This window comes from Xiphias gladius, chromosome 21 (genome assembly GCF_016859285.1).
Source record: "Xiphias gladius isolate SHS-SW01 ecotype Sanya breed wild chromosome 21, ASM1685928v1, whole genome shotgun sequence".
Classification (NCBI taxonomy): domain Eukaryota; kingdom Metazoa; phylum Chordata; class Actinopteri; order Istiophoriformes; family Xiphiidae; genus Xiphias; species Xiphias gladius.
The window spans coordinates 13,075,743-13,091,174 of NC_053420.1; the positions used below are offsets into that span (position 1 = coordinate 13,075,743).

At 38.9% G+C, this 15,432-nt stretch overlaps 1 protein-coding gene across 2 annotated transcripts in view; it reads left to right on the forward strand.

Annotated features, from left to right (window-relative positions):
• atp2b2 (ATPase plasma membrane Ca2+ transporting 2) overlaps positions 1-15,432 on the forward strand; it is a 69,235-nt gene that overhangs the window by 6,285 nt on the left and 47,518 nt on the right. The window lies entirely within an intron of this gene.

Here is a 15,432-nt window from a genome sequence, read left to right on the forward strand (position 1 = left end):
ATAGCTTGTTGTGGTAGTAATGACAGTAGTGGATGGTGGCCAGATGATACATCATACACTGTGCCTATATTTCTCATGTGAAAATGTTGTTACTGGTTCTTGTGGAAACATTCCACTCAGTGAGGTGAACACTTGACTTGTTAATCAGAATTGGATTCAAAACCACACACAAACACCAACACCAGTCTCCAGATGCTGATCTATAACCAGTGATTTGAATGTTTGCATCCGTTTTTCTTTAGTGACTTTGCCTTGAGGTCAAGGACACAGATGTAATGACGTGTGCCGTTGTCAGAAAATGTAGACAGAGATAAAAAAAGAGAACATCTTGGAGGTGTAGCAGAAGAAAGAAAGAAGATGAAATAGAGGAAGGATAGTCAATAACATTTTTTTCCTGAGGTTATTTTTCCGTGTCCATGCAACAGTGCCAAGCATCAGATTTATAAAAAATTAATAAACTTACACCTAATTTCTCTACTTTACTTATCTTTCCTTTACCTCTGTTCTGCTGTTACCTAATGCACTCTCCTACCACAGGTACAGTTGTCCATCAAGCATCATAAGTAGCATTGTAGTTTCCCTCTGTAATATCAAGACAAAGCTGTGCTACTATTAATCGTTTTACTCCTCCCACATATCACACTCACTGTGTTCTGTTCCCATGATGAGGCTTTTATGACTTCTGTACATAACTGACAAAACTGTTCTCCACACTTACCTGTCATCCGCATCTTCTCACTTTCTCTCTACCTTCTCCTCTCCTTCTCCCTCTTTCCTCTCTGTGACTGCGGAGTTTGGTTGAAACACTCCCTCTGCTCTCCCATTTCATCTTTTTCTCATATTCTTTCATTCCACCCCTTTTCTCACCTGTTTTCCTTCTAGTGTTTTTTATCCCACTCTTGAAAAAAAGTCTAGAGTTCAAGCTTCTGCATTTTGTCACATTCTTCTCTTCAATCCTAATCATTCTCCTCCTTTCTTCTCATCTGTTTGTCCCTCATCCCACCTCTCCTTCTTGCCGTCTTTCTTTTCGACCCTCCCTCCATCCCTCCCTCCCTGATGATCATACTAATCGCGTCCTCCAGTCTCAGCACCATGAGTGCGTTCCCCTCTGACGCAGTCTATTTAATCTCTGCCCCACAAGGGATCTCTCACATGGAGCCGCCGTCTCTTTAATAAGGACAATTTCTCCTGAGCTGAAACTCCTCTAACCACCCCCCCCCCCCACCACCACCCCCCAACCCCTCTTCCTCCCCTCCTCTTCCATTCCTCTCCTCTCCTCTCTGCCCTCCCTTCTCCATCCCTCCCCCAGTGACTCTGTAATAGTCATAGAAGAGGTAGAAAGAGAGAGAGATAGAATGAAATCTGAGACAGTGAAGAAGGGAGAGAGAGATGACTCTCAGAGGACAGATTATAAATGATACACAGCCATTTTGCTCTGTGAGGGTGCAAAACCACATTGTGGGCAAACACACAAACACAGATTCACACCACTACTCACACAGGTGTTCTTCTGCAAGTGTAGTAGCGGTGACCTTGAGGCAGGCTGAAGCAGTATTGTGGCACAGTGGTCAGTCACTCTGCATTAGCACTCTATATGCAATATTAAGAAGATTTACCGGGGAAAGGAATGTGCTGCGATTCAGGAACGGTTCAGCTAATGCTGTTATGTCTTCAAAAAAAAGTCTAATTTTATTAATAGTAATTTTTTTATTAATTCTTTATAGATCAATAATAAGTAATAATCAATTGAAAAAACTTAGAATTATCTCTGAATCTCAGATTGGTATACATCCTCTGCTAAATGACATTTTATCTTTACAGATTCCATCCAAACCATTCTGCATGTTTAAACTATGGGAAATATGATGAAGCATCTATTGTTGTGTCAGTGAAGTGTTTTCACTGTTTTCAACTTTTTTTGTGGTATTCAGTAAAAATGTTACTTGCAGTAAATAGGGTAGTTAGACAGCGCCTGATTAAAATCGGATCTACTCAGTATGCCATGTGTGAATCCTTTATTTCAGCTTTAATCATAAAGGACCCATCCGCCAGACTATCATCTTGAAAATTGCTTAAAAACGTCAGGACAAGTAACCTTTTAAGCATAATTAATTGTAATAACAGTATCAGCAAGCTTGCTATCTTACTGTAAACTGAAAAGCCTTCCACCCTAATTCAATGACTTGCAATGTATTATTATAACTGCAGATTTGATGTCTTGACATAAAACAGGAAGCAATGAAAGCTTTTCCAATCTGGCACCGCACAAGTAGATTTTGTTCACGTAGATTCCTATTCATCTATTAAGCATTAATAAAAAAATACTGATCATCAATAACGCTGTTAGTGGCAGCCCTTACACCATCTGTACACCTTAAAACAAAATATGCCCTGTTGTAAAGCGGTGCCAATATTTTTTTGCAGCATAATGCATAAAGATGAGCAGGTGTAGGGAAAAAATAATAATGGCGTGTGAACATTTCCGCTGGGATGTGTTTTGAAGTGCAATCACTTCTCAAATGCTTAGGCTTTCATATCAGGTTTGATTACTGTCTCTGCAAAAGTAAAATGTGGGCCGGTTTCCCAGGCTATGATTAAATAAGGTCTTGGACTAAAACAAAATTTATATCATTTAGATGTCCAATGCAATTCAACCTCAGTCCAGAACTAAGCATAGTCCTTGTTTGAGAAACCAGCCTTGAATACCTCTTTTCATCAGTAGTGATGCACGTCAGCTGATAAGCCAGTAGACCCCATTCATTTCCCTTATGACAAATATACCAGTTACAACGGAAGGTGAATCTGATGAACTATAGAAGGATTTTTATGTGTGATACAGTTTGCATTGAAAAAAGCTGCAGTTATATCCGAAGATGTCCCTAATATTTTCTGAAATAAATTCATTATATTTATTTTTTATTTATCTTGTTTTAGAAGACATTGGTGAAAATAACCCAAGGAACTACTACTACTTTATAGTAGCTGTTCTATTGAGGCAGTTAGAACTTGCTCCTATTAAATCCCAGCAGTCAGAAGGGATTGTCAGACAGACATATATATGGACACACACACATATGCGTACACACAGACACGCAGATGCTGGACATGGCCTGCAGTGAAGTCAGCTGTCCCAAGAGATGCCTTACTGAATTAAGAGGACAGATGCCAAAAACCAGACTCTACTGGCCTGCTCCCATGGAGCCTGGTGCTGACTCATAACATTATACAGCATGACTGCTTGTGTGAGTGTATAATATAGTGTAAAGATTAGTATACAGTAGACATGACTGAAAATTAAAGAAAATATAAGTGCTTCCTGATATTAGAATGACTTTAAAGTAGCGCAGTGCTGAAAACAGTATAATTCCTTGAAAAACGAATGTAAGAGAAGCATCCTCCCCCACATGCTTGCTTAAAGATTTGAACATCAAATTGTACAAATCTTTAAGCTATTCTTGAACTTTACATTTTTTGTGACATTTCATATGCAGTTATTCCATGTAATATAAACGAGTTAACACCTAACTTCACCTATTGATATTATTGTAAAAGTATAGGCATTTCAAATCTAGTCTAATTTTATAATCATGTAATTTTTTATTGTGTTCATCTTTTCCCATCACCAGACTGCCCTGGATTTGAAATAAATGATGGTGTAATGCCAAAGCGTTGTTATCAAGCCTAGAAATGAAATCTCCTTACATCTCTAAATTCTTATCTGTCCCAGGTTGCTGTCATATACTGTGTGTACATCCAGTTCTCGTCCTCTCAAATGTCCTGAATCTCTACTGGCTGCTGGAGGCCAGGAGTATGGACAGCAAGCTGACAGGCATGGCAATGCTTTTAGCTGGATATGCAGAGACCGGGGCTATAACCGGCTTGTTTCTTTCCATGTCAGCTCTTTTCCTGAGTTGACCTATCTCCTCTCTCTTCTCCTGCTGTGGGGCAGAACAAGGGTGGTACCACTGCTGCCAACACAGACAGACAGCATTTCCTTCTCAAGGGCACATGAACAGATGCAGGCTTGGACCAGATCCAGCTCTGCCTTGCCCAAGGGCACAGAGCAGCTATCTCTCAACTTTGAATTTAGACATATTGTAGAAGAGAATAATCCATAACATCCGAGCAGCAGCAGAAAAGAATAACAGAAACATGGATATTGTCTTCCGCTAACTTAGAATTTTACCTTCTCTGAACCTTTAAGTTTATCCTACCATGCCTTGCCCACTGGCATAAAGGAAGCAGAAACTAAGCCTTTTTAGTCTTGCCCAGGGGAATAGGGATATGGCTACAGAGATAGTCACACTTACCCAAGGGCACAGATCAAAGCACCAAAATCAGACACCGCCTAATATGCAAACACATCATTTTGGCCTTTGCAGTGCGCTAATCTGCCCCTTCTCTTATGACAGTGTTATTCAGCTATTGCAGTATTATTCAATATGCAGAAGACATACACTACAGAGGTTAGGCTTTAAAAGGAATCTTCATTGGGGAATTGTATACATAGACTTTGATCAAACCTTCAGTGGTGGAACAAGTATTTAGATCCTTTACTGATTGTACAAATACAGCAAAAGTACACTTCTTGAGTACATGTACTTACTGTCTTCCCACCACCGCAAACCCTATAATTCTGGATGCAAACACTTAGGAATTAGTTAGGGCAGATAATTTCAACATATAACATTGTTTTTGCCACTTTGTTGTGGTAACGTAATATGCAATCTGCATACATAATATAACATACAAATTTTTGCAGAAGTGTTGAAACAATTAATCTAGTAGTCAATGGACAGAAAATTAATCGTCAGCAATTTTGATGATCGAGGAATAGTCTGAGTCATTTATCAAAAGGAAACTCCCAAATATTGGTTGGTTCTATCTTCTCAAATGTGGCCGGACAAAAAAAAGACAGTTGCAGCCCCTTTCTCTGGTAATACAGTCTGTCTTCTTGTCTAAAACAAATATTCTACTATTAGAGTAAGTACTAGTATTGCAGTGTTTCTTTACAGTGCCAAAAATATAACCATGCTGACAGCAAATGACTTACATTAGTGGCATGTGGAAAAATCAATTGTGTTGAATACAGTGTAAGTACATGTGTTTCAAGTCAGCGATATTAAAGAAGATGCATGCATCCATTTGTGCACCAGATGGAACTTTTTGTATGGGATTTCATGAGCTCAGTCACATTACAGTTCAATCACAATGTTACTACATAACACAGAGATCAATATTCTTTTAACTCTCCACTCTAATATCTGTACAGTGTTAGTTTTTGTAGAGTCTCGTTACAAGAGGGTGTTAAATGATAAAAACATCATTCTTATATGCTTTAATCCATTAAAAATATCGTTGATGATATGTTAATCAAATTATACTAAATAATGCCAAATTATTATTATAATTATTTAGTATATGTTTAATTCAGTTGGCATTTGAGCATTTTTCCTGCACATCCAAGCAGACAGACAATAAGGGGCACATTAGAGCATGTAGATTTCCCTTACCTGTCATGACTATTTCATGACTCTCTCTGGTAGTTTGAATTTTAATAGCCGTCCCTATTGTGTGCAGAGCTTATCTGAGCCCCTTGGTGAAACCAGAGACTGACACCCAGATGGGAGACAGCAGATAGACCACTGTAACTCTCCCTTTCAGCCTTTTGGCCCTGGATGCTCTCCCTTTTCACTCCCAAGGGGAGGGAGGGTTGCTGATTTGTGTCTGTGTGCAAGCACTGTGGTTGTGTGTAATTTGAAGTTTTTTTTGTGTGTGTGTTGGGGCATGAGGAAAAATAAAACAGCTTCTAATCGGCATGGTTGGCTAAAACCTTTCCGTCACCTCTTCTCAAGGAACTGGGAATTATTTAAAATAAACTAATTATTCAGACTCTGTTATTTGTAAATGGGAATTTATAGTAATTTATAAACTCTAGATCTTCCACACCATTAAGGCTGTCAAAAACTTCTCATATTTCTGCAGTCCTGCATATAACTGCACTGACAATCTGGTCACACATGAGTGGAGTAATACAGATGTATTTATTCCATTTATGTGTGAAAGTGAGAGACAGACAGGTGAAAAAAGGAGGAGCTGGGCTTGTTAAAATTACTGGACAGCGACAGCTCATTTATTACAGTGGCAAAAAGGCAAATAAGAATTGACTTCGACATTTCATCGGTAGATATGAAAACTGACTGTAAAGAAGAGATACAGGAATTGACCGAATTTGCGTTTATTTGACAATTAGCTGAATAAAATATATGTATAAAGGAATGAAAGACAAACTGATGATGGATGGATGGATGGCAGAATGGAGGGATGCAAGGATAGATTGATTGATTGAATGAATGGTTGAACAGTTTGGAATTACAGACCAAAGTTACTGACCTCATTACACTTTGCCCTTATCACTAAGCAGTTGTGTCAAAACACGCTCACAATCTCACTATCTCTGTCCCTTTCTTTCCTGCACACACTAAAATACATGCACACACCTCCCGTCGAACAGTAGGGCCGTAAACAGATGTCTCATTAATGTTGTTTGCACATCTAGGGCAGTTGGGCCAGCTAACATTACAGTGTTTGAGGCTCAGATGGTGGAACAGATACACTACTTCACTAATAAATTTATAAGAAACTCGTATCTTTTTCATTGTTTTTCACTTTTGAACACTAGCAGTAGATTGAAGAAAGTCATTTGTTCACACACATGCATGCAGGTACTTAGGTGGTAAGTCATAGCCTATGTAGATTTGTCAAGGCTCCCACTATAGATTGGTCAGGTGACAGGGATTTTCCAATAAAGTTTTCCTTGTCTAATAATAAGAATTGCAGTGGACAACTTTTTTACAGTAAAAGCACAGCGTTTCCATAATTCTGACAGTTATTTTGTTCCTATGAAAGCTTTTTTTCAACACATTTTACTCCTTCATCTCTTGCACGTTAGATTTGTTTATGCCTCTGCGCCGACGACAGCCGTGGCTTTAAGCATTGCGTTTTCAGGGTTGTCCGTCTGTCCGTGCCATGCTCTTGAACGTGATATCTCAGGAGCGCCTTGAGGGAGCTTCTTCAAATTTGGCACATTCTTCCACTTGGACTCAAGAATAAACTAATTAGAATTGGGTGGGCAAAGGTCAAGCTCAGTGCTACCTGACAAGACATGTTTTTGGTCATAACTCAAGAATTCATACGCTAATTATGACAAAATTTCACACAAATGTCTAATAGGGTAAAATTAAGTGATGACATTTTATATCCAGAAGGTCAGAGGTCAGCTTCACTGTGACATCATATTGTTTCTGGCCATTATTCAACACCACAACTCAGGAACAGAGGGGGAGATTGTGACCATATTTCACATTTGGTCTGATACTGAACTGGTGACACTAGTCTTTGGTGCCCACCTTGAAACAGTGGTGATTGCATAGATCTTCTGTGCTGCTGGGTTGAAGATGTGTGCAAAGCATTCATGCTTTAGAATGTGTAGCTTCCTTGCAGAAACATCCATATATGAATCACTGTCTACTGTCATGGCTACAACTTTGTGTTTTATCAGAATCAGCTTTATTGGCCAACCATGTGAACAAATATAAGGAATTTGACTCATTTTAGTTTTCTCCAGTGAGCTTAAGCAGAAATACAGTAGACATACAGCAGAACAGGAACAACAAAGCTTAACAAAGTCCAGTCAATTCAAGTCAATTTTATTTATATATCCCTATATCACAAACCCTCAAGGAGCCTCACAAGCTATACAGCACACAACATCCTCTATCTTTAGACCCTCAACTCAGATGAGTCACAACTCCCATTAATGGGGAAAATGGAAGAAACCTGGTGAATGTCTTATCAGATCTGGTTCGTGGAGGCATACAACCCCAAGGCGATAATTTTAGTTTCCACCAATGTAAACATGGTAGAATCATTGCAACATAAGAATGACATCACATAGAGGCGTAATCTTAAAACGATTAATTGGTTTTCCTTTTATGTAGGCCACATGCACAGATCTATGATATAAACTGAACCTCACCCATGCACAGAATTTTCACCCAATAATAACTGTTTCATGAATTTTGAAAAGGACCATATGCACAGAAGCCTTCATCCCACATGAGTCACTGTCAGCTTGTTTCTGTTTTTTCCCCTCTGTGCTGCTCTTGATGTGCTACTTGCCAGGCCTCCAAAAAGATTTTCTAAGAGGTGTAAATTAAACCTTTGGGTATTCAAATTCTGTGATATGAGCAGCATACACCAGCCACAGCTATTGTTTTTGTTGTTGTTGTTGTTGTTGTTGTTGTTTTGTAATTGCAAAGGCCTGTTTTTCTTGCATAACATTACGTAATCAGCTTTTTCTTCACAACATTTTTAAATGAAAAAAAAAACTGAAAGAGTTATCGTCATAGAAACAAGAGAGCCTGTGTACTTTGGGCCAGAGCATTAATAGCTTTAAAATTAATGTGAGATACATTATTCAGTCTTTCAGACCTGAAGGTTTTGTTCATCTTCATTCAGCTGTCACTATACAAGTTTCCTTCTCAAATTTATTCCGATATATTCTGAAAAGTAGGATTGCTAAGTAATAATCAGTTATCCTGTGGAGTGAGTGGTGTGTGTGTTTGTGTGTATGTGTGTGTATGTGAGAGAGAGAGAGAGAAAGAGAGAGCTGTGAGCTGTGTTCTCTCACTCCACTCTGCCATCTCTCGCATGAGTCAGACTCATAGAGCACAGTGCCTGACAGCAAAACTCACCCACTTGTACAGCTGCCCCCACAGACTCACACACAAAAACACACACAATTGCAAATTTTATTTTCGACATTTCAACATACATTTAATTTGGGTTGTTGGGTAAACGTTAAATACTGCTCTGGCATTTGGACATTTTTATAAAGAACACGAACTATGTTGCATCAAAGAATATGTTCAGATGCAGTGGCTTCTTTGTCACCTGAAACACCAAGACTAAAAGGTTTTTTTCTAGTGGTCAGCTTACAGTGTTGTCCAAATCAAACATTATTCAGCTCTGGCGGATGTGCACCGCATTTTGAACAAGTCTTAAAGCAATAGTTCCACATTTCAGGCAGTACGCTTACGTGCTTTCCTCTTGAGAGTTAGCTGAGAATATTTTATGTATATAATGTATCTAGCTGGAGCCAGCAGCTGGTTGGAAAAAGGTGGAAACAGCTAGCCTAGCTCTGTCCAAAGGTAACACAATTCACCTAAGAGAACCTCTAAACCTCACTAATTACACACTATGTCTCATATAGTAAAAACAATTTGCTGGGGATTATGTGCCGGATGATTTCTTGGCGGCCCCACCCTCCTCTGTGTTTTTTGTATGGATTAAAATAAGATAAGATATAACATGTTAATTAGTGATGAATTATTGTCTTCATGCTAAGCTAAGCTAAACAGCTGCTGGCTCCAGGTACATATTTACTGCACGGCCGTGAGAGTGGTATCAATCTTCTCATCTGTATCTCAGCAAGCAAATAAGTGTAATCCCAAAATGGCAAACTATTTTTTTCTGTAAAAGCAGCAATTATTACAAGACTTCCTCTGAGCCCTCTGCTGCCTGACAAATGTGAAAATCTGCCACTGATCCTGTCTCCAGAGTTTGTTTCTCTTAGGTGTAGCACAGGACATCTGCCGTATTAGACAGATCTATCATTTTGTCCACGCAAGCAGAAACATTACCATAATAGGTTGTAGTATGGCGTCATAAGACCCACACTCATATGAAAACAGACAAACATGTACATAAAGTACACTCATGATGGGAAAGACATGGTGTCAGAAATTGCTCAGTGTCACTTTCCAGTCCATTACTTTTTAGATGGGCCTGTCCATAGGGGGATGAATGATAGATGTGTGTGTGTTTGTGCGTGCGAGCTTGTATTCATGTTCATGTGACCCTGTGACTCTACACGAAATGAGAGAATGTATTTTTTCAGTTGTGTGTTTACATACAGTACAGTGTGTCTGCTTGCATGTTTGGCCTGTGAGAAAGTGACTGCTCAATGGTCTGTACAGAAAGAGCAAGATTGCATGTGTGTTGCTACACTGAAAACATGTCACATCATCTCGTCCTCGCAGAGAGAGCTTGCCTCCTGCCGTGCCCTCTTGTGCTCTCAATCTTGACAGGGTGTGGAGCATACAGAAAATCAGTGCACGCAAAACCACATTGTCAGCTGAGCAGTGAGGCCACCAGACAAGACAAAACTAAGACAAAACAGTTCTTCAAACTACAGATACCCTCCCTGAACAGGGAACGGGGTTTGAGACAGTCCTTTCCTGCTTCTTTTAGATGATTCACTAAAATCAGTCTCCTGATGTTTCCCCAAAAACATCCAACCCTACTGTGTTTCAGTGAGTAAGAGGGCTTCCTTTCTATAATTGCGTCCTCATTTAACAGTGGATGGACCTGCTGTGCTGCTGAGTGTGGCCCCCTCACATGAACAATTAGTTTAATTCAGCTATATTCCCCACTTTAGTCTTAAGGTAAAGACACTGTTTACATATAGATGAAAAGCCTTGTGTCTTTAACCTTAACTCTGGTCCAGTGATTTGGACTCATTTTTTTTCCAGACATTGCCCCAAAAAACATCACAAAAAAATGCATGAACATACAAGTGTGCACTCAAATGTGTATTATACGTTGTATATGATCCATCTTCTTTTAAACACAGCATAAACCCATGCGGTTAACAAGATTGTGCATACTGTTAATTAGGGTTTGTACTACTTATATCTCTCTCATAGGTGTGATTAATCCCCACATATTATTTTTGCTATGCTCTCTACAGTAATTGTTTAGAATTTAGGTTTTTGTGCTTTGTTTTTATGTTTATTTCTAAAAAGCTTGAAATTACATGTATATATAGTGTTGAAAATGTATCACCCTGAAAACTGAGCTTTAAGTAAACATATATTTAAAACATTGTCAGTAAACCATTAACCATTTACAACACTCTTTTTTTACACATATAATACAAGAAAACATAATCACAATCAGCTTGATTGGCCAAGTATTTTTAAGGAGACAAGGAATTTGATTCTGATTTCAGGTAACTATCAGTTGACTTACATACAGTGCCAAGAACAAATGTACAGGAAGATACAATAAGTAGAAGGCTAATGTAAAAGAATCCAGTGCTTTCATCACCTGAGCTAGCACCACAATAACAATGTATGTAATTCTGCAATCTCTTCCACCTTGTCCTACATAACTCACAAAAGCTTTTTTTGCATTTTGTTTCCTTCACTTGTCTTTGTGTGCACCTTCCTATTATCTGAATTTTTCCTCTTTCCTTTCCATCCCTTCCTCCTCTTATCTATGTCATTTACTGATGCGTAGCATTCTACTCTCTTTTTTTTTAATGTCATCCTTAGGAACATCTGCCCTTTGCGGCTATTTCTAGTATGTTCTGCCTTTGTATGCGCAGTAACAAATGTCTCCTCCTTTATGGCATAAAATGGTGTCATTATTATAGAGGTCATTCTCAAGGACACTGTGACACATTTCTCCATCACTCCATCCTCTAATAAGAGCATGATAATTATCCACCTTTTAGCCGCTAATGGGTTATTATTCATAGAGATACTCTACATCAAGTCTACTCTTATTCTCTGTTTCGGTTCCTGTTTCTCTCTTTCTCTCACTCTCTTGTGCTGCGTGAGTCACACTTCAACCCTCTCTGTCTTCTCTCTTCAGTCCCCTCTCTCTTTTAAAAATGGTGAAAGCTGAGAATACATGTCGAAGCTATTGATTCGCTGCAGAAAAACATGAATATTTTGCATCATTATGATGATGATGATGATGATCATGCAATCCTGTTGCCATGGTGACTTGTTTTGGTCCCTGTGAATCACCGTATTGTGAAGGGGGAAAGAAAAGTTGATGCAGACAGGCGGGAAAGCGTAAAACTGAAGACGGGGGGAAAAGTATACTGCTAAAACACAGTAAGACACGTTAGATGTGATGTGATTTAATCCATCATGCAAAGTTTTTTTGTAATAAATTGTGTTTGTTTGCAGCTCTACTATGCCGTTTTACAAGGACATTCGGAGGTCATCACATCTTTTCTTTCTTTACTGTCTTTCCTTTGTTGGAATGTACCTGTGCACATACATACACTTGCATGCATGCCCTTGGATACAAAACATATGCAGAAAACCTGCGCACATACACGCACACACACACAGACACACTTACTTACATATTCACACATTCTCCAAGGTTCATAGTTGCGGGTATTTCCACTGAACAAGTGGGATGCATAGTGTTTCCATGGAGATCTATTTTTAGCCACTGACAGAAAAGGGCCAACTGTTAAAATATGCCAACATGTTTCCTCTGACTAAAAAAAAATCCAATTTCCTCTCATGCAGAAAGGATTGCATAAAGTTTTTTTTTTTCCTTTTTTTTCATGTCCCTTTCTTGTCTATTTGGAAAAAGGGTGTTAGGTAGATACTATTTGTCAAAGCAAATTCGAATCACAGATCCTGCTGCATTTGACAGATCAGCGCATTACTAGCCATAAATTATCCAGTAATAATGGTGAAGAAGAGGGTTAGAGAAATTCAAAGTCTCATCTTCATTGTAAAGAATGTCTGTAAGTCTTGGTCATAAATAATAAAAATACGTTGATCTAGTTAGTTTGTCAGTTGACAGCAAAGTTATTGACAACAGTTTTGATATTAAGAAAAAAGTGCCAAATACTTGATTCTTAGTGTGAACATTTGCTGACTTTCTCTGTTTTATATCATCATAAATGAAATAACTTTAGGTTTTAGGCTGTCAGTCACATAAAACAATTTTTGACATTTTATAGACTAAACGATATATGATAAACCGGTAAAGTAATTGACAGATTAATGGCAAAAACAACTGTAAGTTGCAGCTCCAGTCAAAGCATTGTATTTTTAATGGTATAGTATCTTATTATAATTAAATTCGTGTTGTCACTATGCCAGACTTCATGGTTAGATGTGATGTGAAGCCAGTTTTTCTGTTAAATTACAGAAGCAGAGGCAGCCTCTCTCCGCCCTCAACCCAGAGAACCAAAGAAGCCCATACTGATATTATATGGCGTTGTAATTTTCAGGATTAATACCATAATCATACATTTTCTCTCGGGCGTTAAAAATTGTAACAGTAGCCCTCTAATGTACACAATCAAGTATGGCCAAATTTGGTATTAGTATAAAGAAAGCGTAATTAGCAACTGTTTAATGTAAAGTGACTGAAAATAAGGGAGAATGATCTGATGGCATGTAACCAAATTCAAATGTGATTAAAACGCAGGATGCATTGTGGATACAGTAAATGGCTCTTGCCTCAATCTGCTGAGTCACCAGGATGCCCACTGTTTGTTTTAAGTCCATAAGCTGACCATCTTAAAAGGAACTGCAATCTCATGCTAATGACAGTGCATCATCTCCCATCTCATTTCTCGTTTTTCATAGGCGGATTCAAATTTCCTTTTTAAAAGGTATTCGTCCTTTTGAACTTTCATAAGAACAACAGTGCGCTAACATAAATTACGCATTGTGCCTGGAGTTTCATATCAGTGGATATCGATTGATCATATACATTTAGGATAGAGTAGTTCGCCAGTATTTTTTTATCTCTCCAAGCTTCAGTACTTGGTAATGAACTCTAGCACAAGGATTCGTTTGCACTCAGCCTTAATCCTTTCTGAGAATGCTGTGACTCATCCGTGTTTCGCCAGAGTTTTTCTGCCCTCTCACTGCCTCCTCAAAATCCACTGCCAGAGCAGTTAGGTGGGCTGACAGTATTTAGCCTACAATATTTTAAAATCTGGCAAATGAATCTTTAGCTGTAAGGAGCACTGCAATCAGCGATCCAGGAAGGAATGATAATGGAGCAGAGGATTTTCCAGGAAGCAATGAGTATTTAATGATTAGGGAGATTGATTGCAACATAGCATACATCTCAAGGGCTTTTAAGGAGAGCACAGCTAAAACATTTAACAAGGTTAAATGTCATTCTGAAATGAGGCACCATCTCATACAGTAGTACCTATTATGTAGCATAAAAATACTTAAAAAGTATGCAGTATGTTGTATTTTAATATGAATTCAAAGCTGCCGTTATGCAGAACGGTGCATTTGCACACTATACCTAGCTCTCCTGCCTCTGCACAGATGCAAGAAATGTGTAGCAGGGGGGTTAGCATATGTATTTGTGGTTTTTAGAGCCACAGGAAATAAAAAAAATCAGTGGAACCAGTGTCGAGTAGAAATACAAGTGAATTTTGTGTTTTATGTGCACCTGACCTAGCCAAAAAAAGATGGAAGGGGTTCTGCACAAGCTGTATGTAGATATCTATGGATATCTTCATCTCTTCTTGTCGGTATGTATATGTTAGTGCCTTCGTGTGTGTGTCTGTGTGTGTGATTGTGTATGTAACCAACTGGAACTGGCTTAAAGCCTGATGATATTAGCTCTAGTTTTACAGTGTGATAGTGCAAGAAACCACAGGCATGCCTGGCCAGCCTTATTATACACACACACAAAGCATGTGCACGTGGTCACGACTCACAGACCCATGCGCACGCGCGCGAGCGCACACACAAGCACATATGCGTGCACAGGCATGTTTGTGTGTGATGTGAGGTAGGGTGCTGTGGAAATCAATGGAAGAGCATGCTAGGTCCTCTCACAGAGACAATTAAAAGAGAATAGATAATGAGGCTATTTATAGACTGATCTATTTGTAACCAGGGCATTCTCCTGCGTAGGATCTGGGAATTGTTCTCTTTTCAGGCTGCCCTCTTTCTGTCCTCTCCTTCTCCCTCTCTGCAACTCCTTCTGTCTTTTGCAAGCAAGTGAAACTGGTCTATTTTGTCTGTTTTCTCTAATTTTAAGTTTCTAAGTTTTTCACACAACAACTCTCTCTTCATCTTTATGTTGTTGGTTTATGTCGTCTTTATGATGTTAATAAGTCACCTCACAGTCATATGCATTCATATGCCAAACAGTGCTAGGCTGCAGCGATGTTATCAGGTGCAATCCAGGGCCACTCCTGGGAGACCCTGTGACGCACCATGCATGACATAATGCTGTGGTAATGTCTGTGGTTGTGAGGGAGAGAGCGCGACATGGAGAGACAGGGAGAGACGATGAATGCACACTGTGCTTATGTGTGTGTGTGTGCTCAGCAATCAGATAATGGAACTGCACTGAAAAGCAGCTAGATACAAATGTAGCTGGATAGAAATCTTTTATAAATAAAGTTTACCTGAAGATACAGAGCAAAAATTTTGAATTGCAGTTAGTACACTTCATGCTACCTTCATTCTTGTGAAAGTTTGATGTAGATATAGTTTACAGTTCACAGCAGTTTCTGATACACCAGTGACACAAAAGTGTATTGTAGCTGTGAAAAAGCTGATTTAA